This window comes from Pelodiscus sinensis, chromosome 28 (genome assembly GCF_052426305.1).
Source record: "Pelodiscus sinensis isolate ZL-2025 chromosome 28, ASM5242630v1, whole genome shotgun sequence".
NCBI lineage: Eukaryota > Metazoa > Chordata > Testudines > Trionychidae > Pelodiscus > Pelodiscus sinensis.
In genome coordinates this window covers 10,444,933-10,461,073 of record NC_143079.1, presented here as the reverse complement: position 1 = coordinate 10,461,073, position 16,141 = coordinate 10,444,933, and positions in this window count along the sequence as shown.

Sequence of the window (16,141 nt, the reverse complement as noted above, 5' to 3'; positions counted from 1 at the left end):
TTCAGAAGAAGTAGGGAGATTTTCCATGGGCATTTCAAACTCATACTCCAAAGGGTATATTTTGACTCTCTTCTTTGCTGTGAATGAAGTGGAGGGACTAATTCGCTGTAAAAATCAAAAGAGCTGTTTATGTTTACAGCAGCAGATATTTTTGGGCTGGAATATTAGAATTAAAATGTCAGTTCCCATGTATATGAGTAGGAGGTGAAGGTTACCCAGGAATCTCTTGCTGCCTAGTATTTGCAATTAAAAATACTTTGGTTTCTGTCTTTGAATGAGCATGGCAGGACTCTAAGCTGGTTTGTGGACAGTGGTGGAAGCTCACAGAGATGCAGTTTGGCTGATTTGGTGCAACTAAACATGGGGCATCTGAACACAATTCATTTTGATGTACACAGTAATAGCCATGGAGAGTGACATATGGAGAAGCCTAGAGGCTGGACAGTGTATAGGACAGATGCAGCATAGGCAGCAAAACTGATAAATTCCTGTGCACATCCATACCTGTGTGACTCGGTACTGACCCCCATCCTTTCCATTGACATGAAACGTCATGGGATCAGAATTAGGGCTGGTTGACAATGGTAAGTAAAAATAAATAAATGCAACCAGCTCTAAAGAGAACCTTAACAGGAACTGTATACTGTGGCTAATTCAGTCCTTACTGGCCGAACCCTACTCCAGCACTGCTCTACCAGGAAACCCTAGAGAGCAGGAGCAACAACGTGCAGAGCCAATTTCTCCTCCACTTGCCGGGCTCCGTGTTCCCAGAATAGGGATACCCAGAATCCCGTGCTTCATGTGTTCTAGCAAAAAGCTTCATTTTGCTGGTACAACTGCATTGAAAAGAAGGGGCTTTTGGCTGCGGTTTGTCAGGAATCACACTTTCTTACACCCCTGATGGACATAGTCATGGAAACAGAAGTCTTTGGCCAGGAGCTAAACTGCATTGGGAAAAGCAACCAATTGCCTCCAGAGCTTATACCAATTCTTTGGGCGGAATAAGCTGTACATTTTCTGCCAGTATATCTATGCTATTCTACAGCTATACTAGGGCTTTTGCTGATATAGAAATGCTGTAAGAAAATCACATTCCTAACAGACATTCCTATACCACCACTTTTAGACCTGGTCTAAGGCTACCAATTCCGCTGTGGGGTATTTGAATGAAACAGATGTCTGCCCAGTAAGAATTGGGCTGGTACCACTAAGTCACTTCACAAAAGCTGCCCAATATGGACACTATCCATATGGCTTTTTTCCAGCATAATGTGCTCCCCATCCCCCACCCCATGCCATTTCTTCAGCCGCTGGGCTTATCGTACTTATCACCTGCCATGACCGACTCCATTTTCCAGCCTTTCTTGAGCAAGTTATGCACTGTCAATTCAGGAAGCAGGACCAAGCTGCTGAGAAATGCTGACTGGTCAACAGAGCTGTGCAGCCAGTTAATTGCAGTAAACAGAGTGATTCCTAATGCACTTTTCAGTTTTCTATTGCTTGCTGCTGGGGAGCTCTCAGAGGAACCTTTATGTTTTCTTTCTCTGCCTCCTGATACCGCTGATTGACATGTGAACTCTGAGGCAGCACGGTTTGGAAGATATGCGAGCATAAAAAAAAGGAAGAGTTTCCACCTTCTGCATTCAAATACAAATATTGCCACTTTCAACATTCCTTCAAATTGTATTTATATGTAGCATTTAATCCAAGTAGCAGGCAGACAAGCTATTTGCTTTTGGGGCTATGTTAGTCTTTTTCTTTATGTTTTATATAGTCCAACTCTGTTGCATAAAATAATGTTCAATATTTCTAGGTAATGTGAGGAGTCATTCATGACACTTGTCAGAATAAAACAATTTTGTCGTCTCTAGCAAGGGATGTCAGGAAGCATATTTTATAATCTCAATTTCGTAAGTGGCTAGTGATTTAGTATTTTCAATGAGAGTCCTCCCTCAGACCTTTTTTGAAAATCCCAACCTAAAGGGGCGTTAGTGTCGGGATGCCCAACTTCAGGTTTTCATAAGTGTGGTGCGCACACTGCAAATCATCAAATCATAGAATCACAGAATACTAGAACTAGAAGGGACCTCAGGAGGTAATCAAGTCCAGTTCCCAACCTGCACAGCAGGACCAAATCAAGCTGTTTAAGGTGGGTACCCTCAAATCAGCTATTCTATAGGGGTTTGTATTTCACCCTCATCACAGTATTATCTGAGCACCTTCTAGTAGTGAGATAAGTTATGTGACTAACACATTGTTTGAGCTCTGATCTGTCTGAGGGTAGAGTTCTGTGTTCAGAGAAGTGTTTTGTTTTGGTAGGGTTTTCTTTCTCCTGAGATGTATTAATGTAGTTATATGAGACACAGCAAGGTCAAAGAAGTAAACCTTGTATTTGGAGTGCAAGGTGGTGAGGTTTGTGAGAGTCTTTAGTCTTTGTAAGAATTCATCCCACAGCCCGGTACTGGTCCTCTCTTGCATAGACAAGCTTTACCCTGGTGGTAGAAAGTTCCTTTGTATCTGAGAAGAGGAGTTTTTGGTTAGTTTATAGAGTTTTTGGTTAGTTGGGATTGGTCCTGCCTAGAGCAGGGGGTTGAACTTGATGACCTTCGGAGGTCTCTTCCAGCTCTATGGTTCTATGATTCTATACCCTGGGCCCAAACGGTCAAACACCTTGAAGATAAGGACAGAGACATTGAACTTGACTAGTCATTTGAAAATTTCAGCCTATGAATATTGTGGGTCTCAGTACAGTTTTTAGTGGATAAGGATCCACAGCAGTAGTTGTGACAAGAATCAAGAATCATGCATACATGACATCTAAGGAGAATGCACATAACAGGTCCTTACCTAGGAATCATATTTCTATATTCCTTGCATTAAACTTTGAATGCCTTGAATCTTCCATGAGTTATACTTGCATATTTTCTGCTGACATGGAAGAACATACATTTTGGTTTTGTCTTTCATCTCATTGAATTGCTAGCTGTTTTTTAATCCTCCCGAAGAAACAAAGTGAATGTGATAGCTATTTTATGGTTGCCTTATCTGTTCTTGGGAGAGACTACAAGCCACCACATACCTTGCTCATTCATTAATGAATACAATCATGTGCATTGTTTCAGTGGGGCTAGTAGCATGCTGAAAGCTAAGTCAGTGCCAGAGTGTTTCGGAAAATACCCCCCTTTTCAAAAAAAACCAAACAAAACAAAACTGCTCGCCCTTAAAAAATGAGCTTTACACGGTTTTTTCAAAAAAGTTTTTTTTCCTGAAAAAACGGTGTCCAGACTACTTTCACTTTCGAAAGTGAGATTGGAAGAAGATATGCAAATTCCACGGCATTTGCATATCCTCTTTCAAAAATAGAACATAGTTTAGACGTACCCTAAGAGAACAAGGAATGAAGGTATCGGGGTTTTCATGGTGCTTTGTCATTGGCTTGCTATTTGGCTTTGGAAAAGCTACTTCATGTCTCTTCCTCAGTTTAGCCTTCTGTAAAATGAGGATAAATTTTATTAGACCTGGTTGGGTCTCCGAATTTTTATTCCGTAGGTTTTCCTTTCATGCCAAATCAGTGTGTTGACTTTACCCAAAAACTTAATATTTAAAAATGTCATTGGAGAAATAGCAAGACATTTTATTTTCAGAAGTTTGAAGTGTTTTGTTTTGACTTTTATATAGTACTAGCAGATTTACCCAGTGTTGCTCGGGGCCTTACTCAAATAAGGTTTTTTTGTAAATAAAAGGAAAATGTTAATGTTTATTTAAATGACTGTATTTTTCAAAAATACAGTGCTATTTTTATGAAGTTAATTTTTATTTCAGCTTTCTTTAAAAAAGGATCGTAAAAAATTGTCTGCTTTTTTTTTTAGTAATTTTTTAAATGGCGATTTCAACAAGTGTATTTTTTTTCATCCCTTTAAGATCATGGAAGAATGCAGCCCTCTCCCACTTTCCAATGTCTTGGAGTGGGCCCTCCCATCAAAAATTATTCTCCATGCCTGCTATAAACTCCTATCATTTCACTACATTTTAATAAAAAGGGAAATAGTCAAATTTGGTTTCCAACAACATTCTCTTCTACAGCCTGTCTCCGACTTATGAACCGGTTATGGACCAAGCAATTGGTTGTAACTTGGTTTGTTCATAAGTCAGGCCCCATTGAGTTACACGTGACTGCGCTGTTCGTAAGCGCGGATTACGTTCGTAACTCGGGGTCTGCCATTTACAACATTTTTGGTCGTAACTGTGAACGGTTGTATGTCAACAATTCACAACTCGGGGACCAGCTGTAGTTTTAAAACTTAAGCATTCATTTAGCTGGGCCAAACAGATCAGTATTACAAATTCCTCCACTCTATCTCTTTTCTGTATGTTTTATTGAGAAGCGAGCCTATTGCAGGTTCATCCTATCTTTCTGTCTCATCTTAGTTCAGTCTCTTTCAACATATGATCAGTCAGTTGAGAGGATTGTATTTAATTTGGCGATTCTGTTTCTTTTTCTGTTTTATGAGAAGCAATCCCATTCCAGGCACATCCCATTTTCCTGACACACCCAAATCCTGATCTTGCTTTAAGTTATGATAAGAGGAAGCTGCATATTGAATTTGGAGGTCCTAGTTCTTACCATTTAGGAGGAGTTCTTGAACAAACAGGCAAGAAAACAGATAGACAAACCTTCTCAAGTATATAGTAGATAATATAAGTCAAAATATTAGTCAAAATGAAGTGCAATGGCATCAAAAGTAAGTGTTTCAATATTTTTTGGCCAATTTGAACATTGATAAATTCCCATAGAACATTTTGATTTCATCAGACATCATCTTCCAACAGAACCCCGTTTAACTGGAAATATTTTGACATGCTTTACTATTAATCTAATCTACCATGTAAAAGGATATGAGATGTAGTTAATAAAGGTTTTTGAAGTGCTTTGAGATCCTCGAAATGAGTGATGCAATAGAAGTGCAATTCGTTTTTCTTATCATTAGATTTTTATCTTCTACAGCTCTATTGCAAATATCCAGGATATGTTTTTCAGTCTTAAGCTTGCATGATAATTATGCTATGTCATGATGGGGGCAGATTATTCGTTTAGACAGTGTATGCTCCCTACATAGGAAGTGCTTTCTGAAGAAGTGAATATTTCTGGTTGTCAATATATGGGGCAACTGTATTTTTTCTATGATGTGGACATGGCCAACTTGGAATGAATTGTGTCACTTATTTCACATCACCCACAAAACAACCAGAGAACCTACAACCAGAATAGTTAGAAACAGAAGAGGGAGCTCTCACTGCACCATTGGAGGAGGGGAGTTGTGGGATTGCAGCTTTATCCAAGTTAGGTAGAGAATGGAGAACTCTTTTTTTTTGCATAAGAGAGCTTTTTCCATTCCTTCTTTCCCCTTACTGCTTAGAGCTATTAATGACCTGGATTTGAACCGGAATCCTAGAGGGTAAAAGGCTCTATATCTCATTACCAATCTCCTGAAGCAAGCAGTCGCTTCCAAGGCAGATTTAAAACAAATCCTGACCCGGAGTCATCAGCCTTAGATTTAAGTTACTCTGCTGATAGATGCAGTTTAAAGATTTTGCCCCACTCCACCCCACCACATTCTTCCTTCAGTTATATAAATCCTAGCTAAATCTTCTGAAAGAAGATTATGAAATGGTAGATTCTAAACGATGTGGATTCAAAAGAAAAGCAAGCAAGGAAGGTTTTCCTATCCAAAGCCTTCCTCTCCCCACCCCCATAGCACAAAAGACAGCAACATCTCAAGGTTAATCTTTTTCAAAGGGGGCTTCGAAACACCATCGATCTTGCACAGGATAATGTTTCCTTTTCATTCGTACTAGCTATATCAGATGTCTAAGCTGCTGCTGTATCAGGCGTTTATTGCTATATTCCACCCTGAATTGCTTTACAGAATTATCATTGACTTAAGTGGGGTTTGGATTGAGTAAGATATGAACTGCAATTTTTCTGCCTTGAATGATCTGTTACACTGGATTTAACCCACTTTGTACTCCCCTCCATGCAGACTCCTGTTGACTTCTTTTGACTTTTGAGCAGGCTGTATGGGATCATAGTTACCTTCTCTCCAGTTTCCACATGATGAATGAGAGTGAAATATAGCCATGATGCCTAATGATCACTGCCATCTGGTATTAGAAAGGTTGGTGGCTGCCTAGGACTGCTGACTTTTCCATGACTGCTAACTCACAAAAATACACCTTATTTTTTACTGGAACCTTTTCTTCCCAGCCCACTCCTCTGCACTTTTTGAATATTGGACTCCTTCAGGATGTCTTGAGTTCATAAAAAATGGGGAACAATAAAAAATGGAGGCTCCCAAAGTCACTCATAACTTTTGAAAATCTACACAGAGTGCTCTCATTCATCGATTTTAAAGCCAGGAGGAACTTTAATAGATTGTCTCATCTGACTCCAGTATAACATAAGCTGTGGAATTTCACCCAGTTATCCCTATAGATAGCCTCATAACTTGTGTCTGATTTAAAGCATCTCTTATGGAAAGGCCAACCAATTTGGATTTGAAGACTTCAAGAGTTACAAAATCCACTTCTCTGAGTAGTTTGTTCCAACGGCTAATTTTGTTCTCCCCATGGAGGGACTTATTTGCCATAATCAAGTAATTCTTGATGTTATTTTGGATAAGCTCAATTCATTGATTTCTTGAACTTTCTCACTGTAAAGCATATTTTCCAGGCTGCAAATCATTGTTGTGGTTCTGCTCTTCACCCCCTCCAATTTAACGATGTCTGCAGCAAAACTTCCTTTTTCTGCCAGCGGAAGGAAGGAGGACACCACTGTTCCCTATTCTTCGGCAGCCACTCAGGAAAGATTCAAATGTCACTCAGCTGATTAGCAGAATGCCAACACCTAGTTTTTTTTCTTTCTACTGGTGAGGCACATTTGCACGTGCTCCAGTGCACATGAAATTATTCCGCACATAGAAGGAAAACATCTGCACATGGATGGAAAGCCCCAGCAGAGCAAAGCCCTAAACCCTGTGTTTACAACCCTTTAATATGACTGCAACTTAAGCACATTTATTTCAGCATTTTGCTGAGCAGGGATGTTTTTAGGCAGATGCTTAAAGTTTTGCACGTACTTTGCTGAATTGGGGTCGGAATGAAGAGAGGTTAGTGGCCTTTTGTATTTATTTTTAATATGTTAAACATAATGTCAAACCACAGAGAAATGAGAGTGCATCTATCCTTTTGTGACTGGCTAATTTGTTTCTGTTTCTAAACTATATTTTCTCAGAATAAACCCTGATTGGAAGATAAAAGCACTTGGAAGAAGAAACATCAACCGTGGAAAATAAAGTTCCAAGTAGTTTATTTTTAAGTTCTTGTTTGTGCACAGTGCTGGATTGAAAACTCTGATGACCATAGGTCTGGGTTCTCTGTCATGCACGTTAGTTTTGCATCAGTATAATGCCATTGATGACAACAGAGCTATTCTCAATATATAATATATATAGTTTGATTTGTTTACAGCATAAGCAGTGGGTGCTGACAACTTTCTTCTCAGTAGACCCCCGTGAATATGTCTGAGTGATCCCTGGCATGAAGGGACTACTTTGACCAGTGATAAAGTGAGATACATTAGCTGCCACTCAGCCCTGGGCCCATTTGCAGAAGCTAGCAACCAGGGGCCTAATTAGTGCTCGTGGCATCGTTGGTATGGATGCTGCTCCAATAGAAGCTGGACTGAGACCATCAGACTCATTTCACTTAGGCCCCAGAACCATGTGTGTTAATTAAAAAAAAAGAAAAAAAACGCAAGCAAACGGCAAAGGCCAATTGAGTGCAAAATGAAATCCCCACTAGGATAATTAGTTCAAATCATTAGTTTCTAAGCACCCCATTTGGCCATATTTATTTTAAACACGTGCAGCTGGTGTGTGTGAGAATCGCTACAACATCTGCCATTGGAGAAGTGGGAGGAACAGCGATGGACAAAGAAGGGAGTGCTGTTTGCTACCCAAGGCTGTTTATATGTTCTGGCTCACATAATGTACAATTCCATTAAAATCAGCAGAACTAATTCTCTTTTATGGCACTAACAAGTCTTGCCATTATCTTTACTTGTTTGCAACTCCCTATAATGTATTCCTCCACTGCAGTAAAGTTACATAAATCACTTGAAACATCACCGGCATATCATAAAGGGAACATCCTTCCCTATTCCATCAGAGAGTTCTGTGGGATCTCTGGAAGGTTTGATGGGGAGCATGTCTCCTGGCAACATCTTCTCCTGAGGCAACATGTCTCCTGGCAACATCTTCTCCTGGGCAACATGTCTCCTGAGGCAACATCAGTTCCCTCAGGCTATGTCTAGACTGCAGGCTTCTTTCGGAAGAAGCTTTTTTTGGAAGAGATCTTCCAAAAAGACTTCTTCTGAAAGAGCGTGTCCACACTGCAAAAGTGCATTGAAAAAGCGTTCTGCTTTTTCAAAAGAGAACATCGAAAGAGAGTGAATGGGCACTCTCTCACATGTAAGCTGTGATTGCTATGAATGGAATGGCCACCAGGGCACCTGTGCTTGTTCTTGTTTCCTCTTATTCCGAAAGAACTCCCTTTCCCCATCCACACACGCCTTTTAGCGAAAGAGCTCTTCTTCCTCTTAGAATGAGGATTACCAATGCCAGAAACCCCTCTCTTCTTTCGATTTACTTGCGAAAGAACACACTTACAGTATAGATGTAACTCAAGTTTTGTCGGAAAAATGACCGTTTTTCTGACAAAACTTGAGTTACATCTACACGGCCGTTTTTCTGACAAAATTCTGTAGTCTAGACATACCTTCAGTGATTGAAGGGCCTCCTGTATTTTTTCACTAATGATTTCTACCACCCAGCTTTATCACAGTTGCTGTAGGCTCCAACTGAACCTGGAGTCACATTGTCCTAGGCAGATAATAAAAAGTAATTCTTACCCCCAAAGGGTATGTCTACACTGTACACTTGTTTTGGAATAAACTATTCTGGAAGAAATACTCTGAAATAGCATATAGTGCCTCTACACTACAGGGAAGCCTAATGCGGAGGCACTACCTCAATTTACAGCCTCAGGAAGCACGGGGGAGTAAATACTTTGAATGGCTCTGGGGAGGAGCTATTTCAAAATAGCAGCAGTGGAGCGTTCACATTACAGCTATTTTGAAATAGCTATTTTGGAATAGGCGCTATTCCTTGTGGAATGAGGTTTACAGAAGTCAGAATAAGCCATCCATTATTTCAAAATTATTTTGAAATGATGGAATTGCTGTGTAGATACTCACATTGTTATTTCACAATAACGGTGCTGTGTAGACACACCCAAAGAGTTTTCAATACTTACCCCCAAACTAGATAAGGTGGAAGAGACGCACCCAAAGTCACACAGCAGTGGAGATGGAACCTGGGGCTACGTCTACACTGGCATGATTTTCCGGAAATGCTTTTAATGGAAAAGTTTTCCGTTAAATGCATTTTCGGAAAAGCGCGTCTAGATTGGCAGGACGCTTTTCCAGAAAAGCACATTTGCAGAAAAGCATCCATGACCAATATAGACGCGGTTTTCCGCAAAAAAGTCCCGATTGCTATTTTCGTGATCGGGGCTTTTTTGTGGAAAACAGTACTGTGCTGTCTACACTGGCCCTTTTGCGCAAAAGTCTTTCGGAAAAAGACTTTTGCCGGAACGGGAGCAGCATAGTATTTCCGGAAAATCACTGATGATCTTACATGAGATCGTCAGTGCTTTTCTGGAAATTCAAGCGGCCAATGTAGACAGCTGGCAAGTTTTTCCGGAAAAGCGGCTGATTTTCCAGAAAAACTTGCCAGTCTAGACATAGCCCGGGTGTTTTGTTTTCTAGAGCAGTGCCCTGTGCAGTAGACCACAGCTCCTCTTTTCCTTGGACCTTTTCCCATCTTCTAGATTGCTCCTCCCACCACAGTCTGGTTTTGTACAGCACCTAGTGCAATGGGGCTCCGTGCCTGATTGGGGCGTTTAGTGGTTGCTATAAATAAAGTATTATTAATGACAACCTCCCCCAGCATCCCATCTGCATGCTTGGTATATGGATCCCAAACGAATGCTACTTCTATCAATAGCTGGTGTTGTGCTCCTGTGCCAAGAAGTGCTCTGTGAAAATAAGATTTGAAATAACCATGAAGCGGAGAAGGCACAGGCAGGCTCAAGGGATGGGAACTTGCTATGAAACTCTACAGATCTGATACTGACCGCACGCCTTTCTAGAGAACTTTTTAGTCACCATACAGCATTCTAAACTAGGTGCAGGATTCTAAGTTAAATTTTATAGGCTGATTGACCAAGCAAAGTAGATAAGGTAGAGCTCCAATATTCACTATTATTTGCATTCCTGTAAGATTGAAGGCCTCCGATCAGAGCCCTATTCTGCTCTGTTTTGTACATGGTAGGAAAAAACCCCTGCCCTGAGTAGTTGACAGTCTAAACCAGACAAGGTGTAAATGAAAGGAAGGCACATTCTCCAGATTTCAAAGAGGGAGAACTCAGGCACAGAGAAATTAAATTACTCATCCAAAGTCATGCAAGGACTCAGCAATTGAACCCAGATCATTTGAATCCCAGCTGAATACCTTACTCATCCTTGCATAAACCTCTGGCCAATATGCTATGAATTACTCAGAATTACTTCCATCCTAGCCAGTATTGTTCCCTTACCATTCATTTGTTGAACTGAAGGAGAAACGCAAGTCTCTTGTTCCTTTTCTAGAACTAACTCTGGCATGTGAATAATTTATCTTGCCGAAAGGGGGAAGGCATCAATGGGTCCCATTGGTCCAAAGTGTTTAAGCAAGGTGGACAAAGCTAAACTGTGCGGAAGATGAAATAGAATGCTTGGAATGTTATAAAAATATATGGATGCTGGGAAGTTATTTATTGTATTATTTATGTGGAACACACTCCATTTTTTTGTAGCAAACAAAAGTGATATTTTAAGGCTGTCTTAAACTCCTGAAAGACAAAGAATCTTTGTTCTCTTACTTAGAATAATAAAGAAATGTTTTATTTAAAAGATTTAATACTTTGGCTTTTCATCCAGCCAGGGAAAATCATTGTCTCAAACATTAAAAGTACATAAATTACCTCTTTCCCCCATTCTTTGACTGCTTATTATGGATTGGCTGCCTCTTTCGCTTTCCTAATAGAAGTTACAGTCCTGAAGCCAGAAACTTTTTGGCAAGTCAAAGACAGAACTCTCACAGCAAACGGAGAGGCAAATGTGGATGTCTTTAAGTAGATGAGATTTTTCTTTTCCTGGAGGAAATAGAGGATTTGAAATGTATCCTTCCCCCCTGTTTTCAGAGAGGACTACAATAACAGGAAGTCTTGAAGTATTTCTGTGTTTGACAGTGTATCATAGAGATTACAAAACTGTTTTATTTACTTTCCTTTTTTCTCCTGATGTGAGAGATAGAAGGGTGGTCTTGTGGCACCTTTGGGTTCAGTCTCTGGTTTTGCCATAGACTCCTTGGCTGTGTCTAGACTGGCAAGTTGATTTTGCAGAAAAACTTGCCAGCTGTCTACACTGACCGCTTGAATTTCCGGAAAAGCACTGACGATCTCAAGTAAAATCATCAATGCTTTTCCGGAAATACTATGCTGCTCCTGTTCGGGCAAAAGTCTTTTTCCGAAAGACTTTTACGCAAAAGGGCCAGTGTAGACAGCACAATACTGTTTTCCGCAAAAAAGCCCCGATCGCAAAAATGGTGATTGGGGCTTTTTTTGCAGAAAACCGCGTCTAGATTGGCCACGGACGCTTTTCCGCTAAAAGTGCTTTTGCGGAAAAGCATCCTGCCAATCTAGATGCGATTTTTCTGAAAATGCTTTTAACGGAAAACTTTTAAAAGCATTTCCGGAAAATCATGCCAGTGTAGATGTAGCCCTTGTGATACATTGTTCACCTGTTTATAGACTGGGGCAGAGGACATGCTTGTGTTTTATGCTGTGCACCTAGTAAAGTGGGATCTTGATCCATGACTAAGCTTCCTAAGAGTTATTATTGCAAATATTGATGATAGGGTTGGCTGAAAGTTCTCTCCCACCGCCTTTCCAACTGAATTGGAAATATCGTTTTGATTAACTCTTCAGGGTTTTGTCCAAAAAAAGAGAGGAAAACTTGAATACTAGAAATATCAAGCGTGATCTGGGGTGAATTTTTTCAGTTGTTGAAAAACGGGAATTGGAAGGAGGGTGGGACAGTTATTGACAAACCCTGAAAAAAACCTCAAAGTAAAAAAATAACTGAAAATTTAAACTGTTTTGTTTTCATCGCATTTTTCTAGCAGTTCTACCTTCCTCAAGTTGTCATCCTTTGCCTCTCTTATGAATTGTATAATAAGGAGATATTTTCTTTCCCCTGGACTGTTTCCTCTTTGCCATTCTAGATTAATAGCTCTTTGGGGCAGAGGCCATCTCTTATATGTTTGCACAGTGCCTCGCACAATGAAATGGCAGATGCTACTGTAATACAGATAATTAACAACAGTGGAGACGGAGACATAAACAAATGGCTTATGGAGGGGTAAGAGTAACTACAGTTGTTAACGCTAATTACCAGGTTTTAGTTTCTGTTTGGCCCTGCTTTTAAAATCTTTGATTGTTATACAAGAGAACAGAGATTGTAAATTTAATATGATCACATTTGGGAAAGAAGGGCTAAGTACTGTGTGTTGACCTGAAGAGAAAAAGTGTCAAGCGAGACCTTTCAGCATCAGGATGTGTTAAAGAAGAGACTACGCGATAGAAATGGAATCTGTCAGCGCTAGATGAATAGTTAATGCAGCCTTCTTTTTTCACGGCTTATTAAAAGAGATGTGAAATGCAGTCACAATTAAGTCTTCATCCTGTTGTATTTGTATCAACCCCAGAGCTTTCAATGTGTCTAAATGAAGGGGTTCTGGCACCACGTGATCTATTAAAGAAGGTTAGCAGCACTTCCCAGCAGGAGTACTTAGAACTTACAGTTTGTGATCTATGTTGGCTGCCTATCAGTTTCTCAGTGGAGTTTAAGATGTTGGTTATTCTTTCAAAGTGCCAGATTTTCCAGACAGCTTGTGTTATGGTCACCACTGTCTAAAACTCATGTGGTTGTTGGGCCTTGACTTTTCCTGGGGGGAGAGGTGGAAATTCTGCAATTTTCCTAGCTGGGTTAGGGTGCATCTACACTGTAGGGCGTAGCTCGAAATAAGCTACGCAGATTGAGCTACGTCAATTGCATAGCTTATTTCGGAATAGTGAGCATCTACAAAGTACTTATTTTGAAATAGAGCGCTCTTCCTGACTTCCCTCACTCCTCGTACCATGGGGGTTACAGGAGTCAGAGTAAGAAGTCCTCCAGCTTGACAGTATTTTGACACTCTTTCGAAATAACTGCCTGCTGTGTAGATGTGGACTAAGTAATTTCAGAAGAGCACTAGTTATTTCAAAACAGTGTTGCAGTGTAGACGTACCCTTACAGTCCCCTATGAATCAATTTTGATTAACTCAGATGGGTACGTCTAGACTACATGGCTCCATCGACAGAGCCATGTAAAATAGCTTACTCGGCATGGTCAATGAAGCGGGGATTTAAATAATCCCCGCTTCATTAAAATAAAAATGGCCGCTGCGCTGTGCCGACGATCAGCTGATCCGGCACAGCGTGGAAATCTAGACGCGGCGCGGTTGACAAGAGAAGCCTTTGTCGACCGCTCCGGTAAGCCTCATGAAATGAAAGGAGGTTTACCGGAGTGGTCAACAGGACTGCTGCGTTGTGCCAGATCAGCTGATCGTCGGCATAGCGCAGCGGCCATTTTTATGTTAATGAAGTGGGGATTATTTAAATCCCCGCTTCACTGACTATGCCGAATAAACGTTTTTTACATGGCTCTGTCGACGGAGCCATGTAGTTTAGACGTACCCAGAGGGTGCAACTGAGGCTGCACCCTACAAATGTTACTCCTTGGGAGCCTTTGATAACAGTTTATTAAAGGAGTTAAACAAAGGGTTAGTCCTTCCTCAGTACACAAAGCATTTGGGGAAAAGGGTGCACACAGTAAAAGACAGGTGTATAGTATCATCAGTAAAAGCCACGGATATTACTTATCCCTTTGTAAGATCTCCTCAACCTACCTGACTCCATCACTATCAGAGGGAAGCAGCTGCTTCTGCTCACAGCATCTGTGTGTCTCAGTCAGACTGTCATTTTTTTCATGTCTTGGCTAGTCACTCTGATCTCTTCTCCCTCCCTTTGTGCCAGAGGCACCTTTTTAATGAGACAAGGTCTTCTGATTTCTGGCTTAATTTAGCTTTGGGAAGAGTAAAATATCTTAGCTTGAATGGAGCCAGTGAGATAAATTCTCTCACCAACTGATCTTCCAGCCACTGATGTTTAACTCCTTTGTTTACTGCCCTTGCTCGGATTTATCTTAAGTCCTTTGCAGCCTGCTTTGATTTAATGCTGTATGTTCAGTCAGGCAACAATATTAGACCAGGAAAGGGGGCATGCAAAATATTCAAAATAGATGATAGGCCTTTCCCAGTTATCACAGCCCAGCTCCTATTTTAGGCATCTAAATGACGTGACCAGATTTTCAAAAGAGCTCAGCCTCCAATGGGGATTGGTCCTAACTGATTTGACATGATCCTGCTTGAGAGACTGCCCCGCTCCCAGTGCCAGACTTCATAACATCAACCAGCACTGCTTCAAAAGAGAGGCAGCTGAATCAGAGCATCATCCTCACACTTTGGAGCCAGCTTTTGAACCAACTTCTCTGACTTTGTCTGTGTCATATGTTTACTTGCAGTATATTATTCAGCTGTCCATTATCTCTAGGGTCTGGTCTACATAAACGGGGAAAATCAACTTAAGAAAGACAACTCCAGCTATGTTAATTGTGTAGCTGGAGTCGAAGTATCTTAAATCGTGTTTTGGTGCCATCCACCCAGCAGGAAGTTGATGGGAGCACATGTTCCCATCAACTTCTCATGAGAAGGAGGACTACTGGCACTGATTGGGGCACCCTCTCTGTTTGAATTAGCGGGTTTTCACTAGACCCACTAATTGGAAACCCAGAAGATCAATTCTAGCAGCATCGGTCTTTTCTGTAATATAGACAAGCCCTGGGTGAGCAAGAGATTTCCACACAAGATGCGATCCCTGGTAAACAATATGAGACAAAGCTGGGACTTGTGATATGTGGATGCAGATTTGGTTTTATACTCTTGTTTAAGAAGGATTGCAATGACATATATCTTGTCTGTCCACAACATTCTAGATTTCTTGACCAGAGTGGTAGTTCTTGACCTGCAATGGCATGCAATGTATATACTTGCTAAGGTTTTTTTAAGAGACTGTGGGATGAAACTTGTCTGAGATGGGAAATGTGCCAAGGATGCATGAAGTTTTAAAGAAAAGCCTTTTTATTTAATATTTTACAAACTGATATAAATACATATACAATCTGTCTCACTTCTGCAGTTATGCAATGCTTTTACATAATCAGCTGATGACAACAATGACAACCATTGCATTTTGGAGCTGTACTGATTTAGGCAAGTCCTGTCCGAGGAATGGCTATTCTGTGACTGTCCAAAATTAATCAGCTCCTAGTGGAGAGCTGATCAAACTAAAAACTCTTATCAATGGTAAAGGGATCAAGGACCAATAAGACTGAATAATATGATATCAGACTGTTGATTCCTTTCTTGGTTAGATCCCTTTGGTATTCAGGAAACAACACATATCCCTCATTCTTCCCCTCTCTAAGCATATGCACCATGAAACACTGCATAGAACCAAAGGGGACAAATACTGGGAGGACCCTGTTAAAATACTGATATATCACTGCTTCTTTGGTGAATAACAGCTAACTTGGTAACTCTCTACAATTGTTAACTTGGTACTTTCTTGAGTACTACGTGTGTGGTCCAGTAGCACATTTGTCTTTGAGCGTGTGCGTAGAAACACTGCTTTCAGTGCAACTTGCTTGGAGTTAAAAACCTGTATAAATGCTTTGTTGGACAAGAGACTATATGCACTAAAGGCCTGATCCCTACCCATGTGAAGACTCCATTAGCTTTGGAACAGGCTCTAAAATAATGT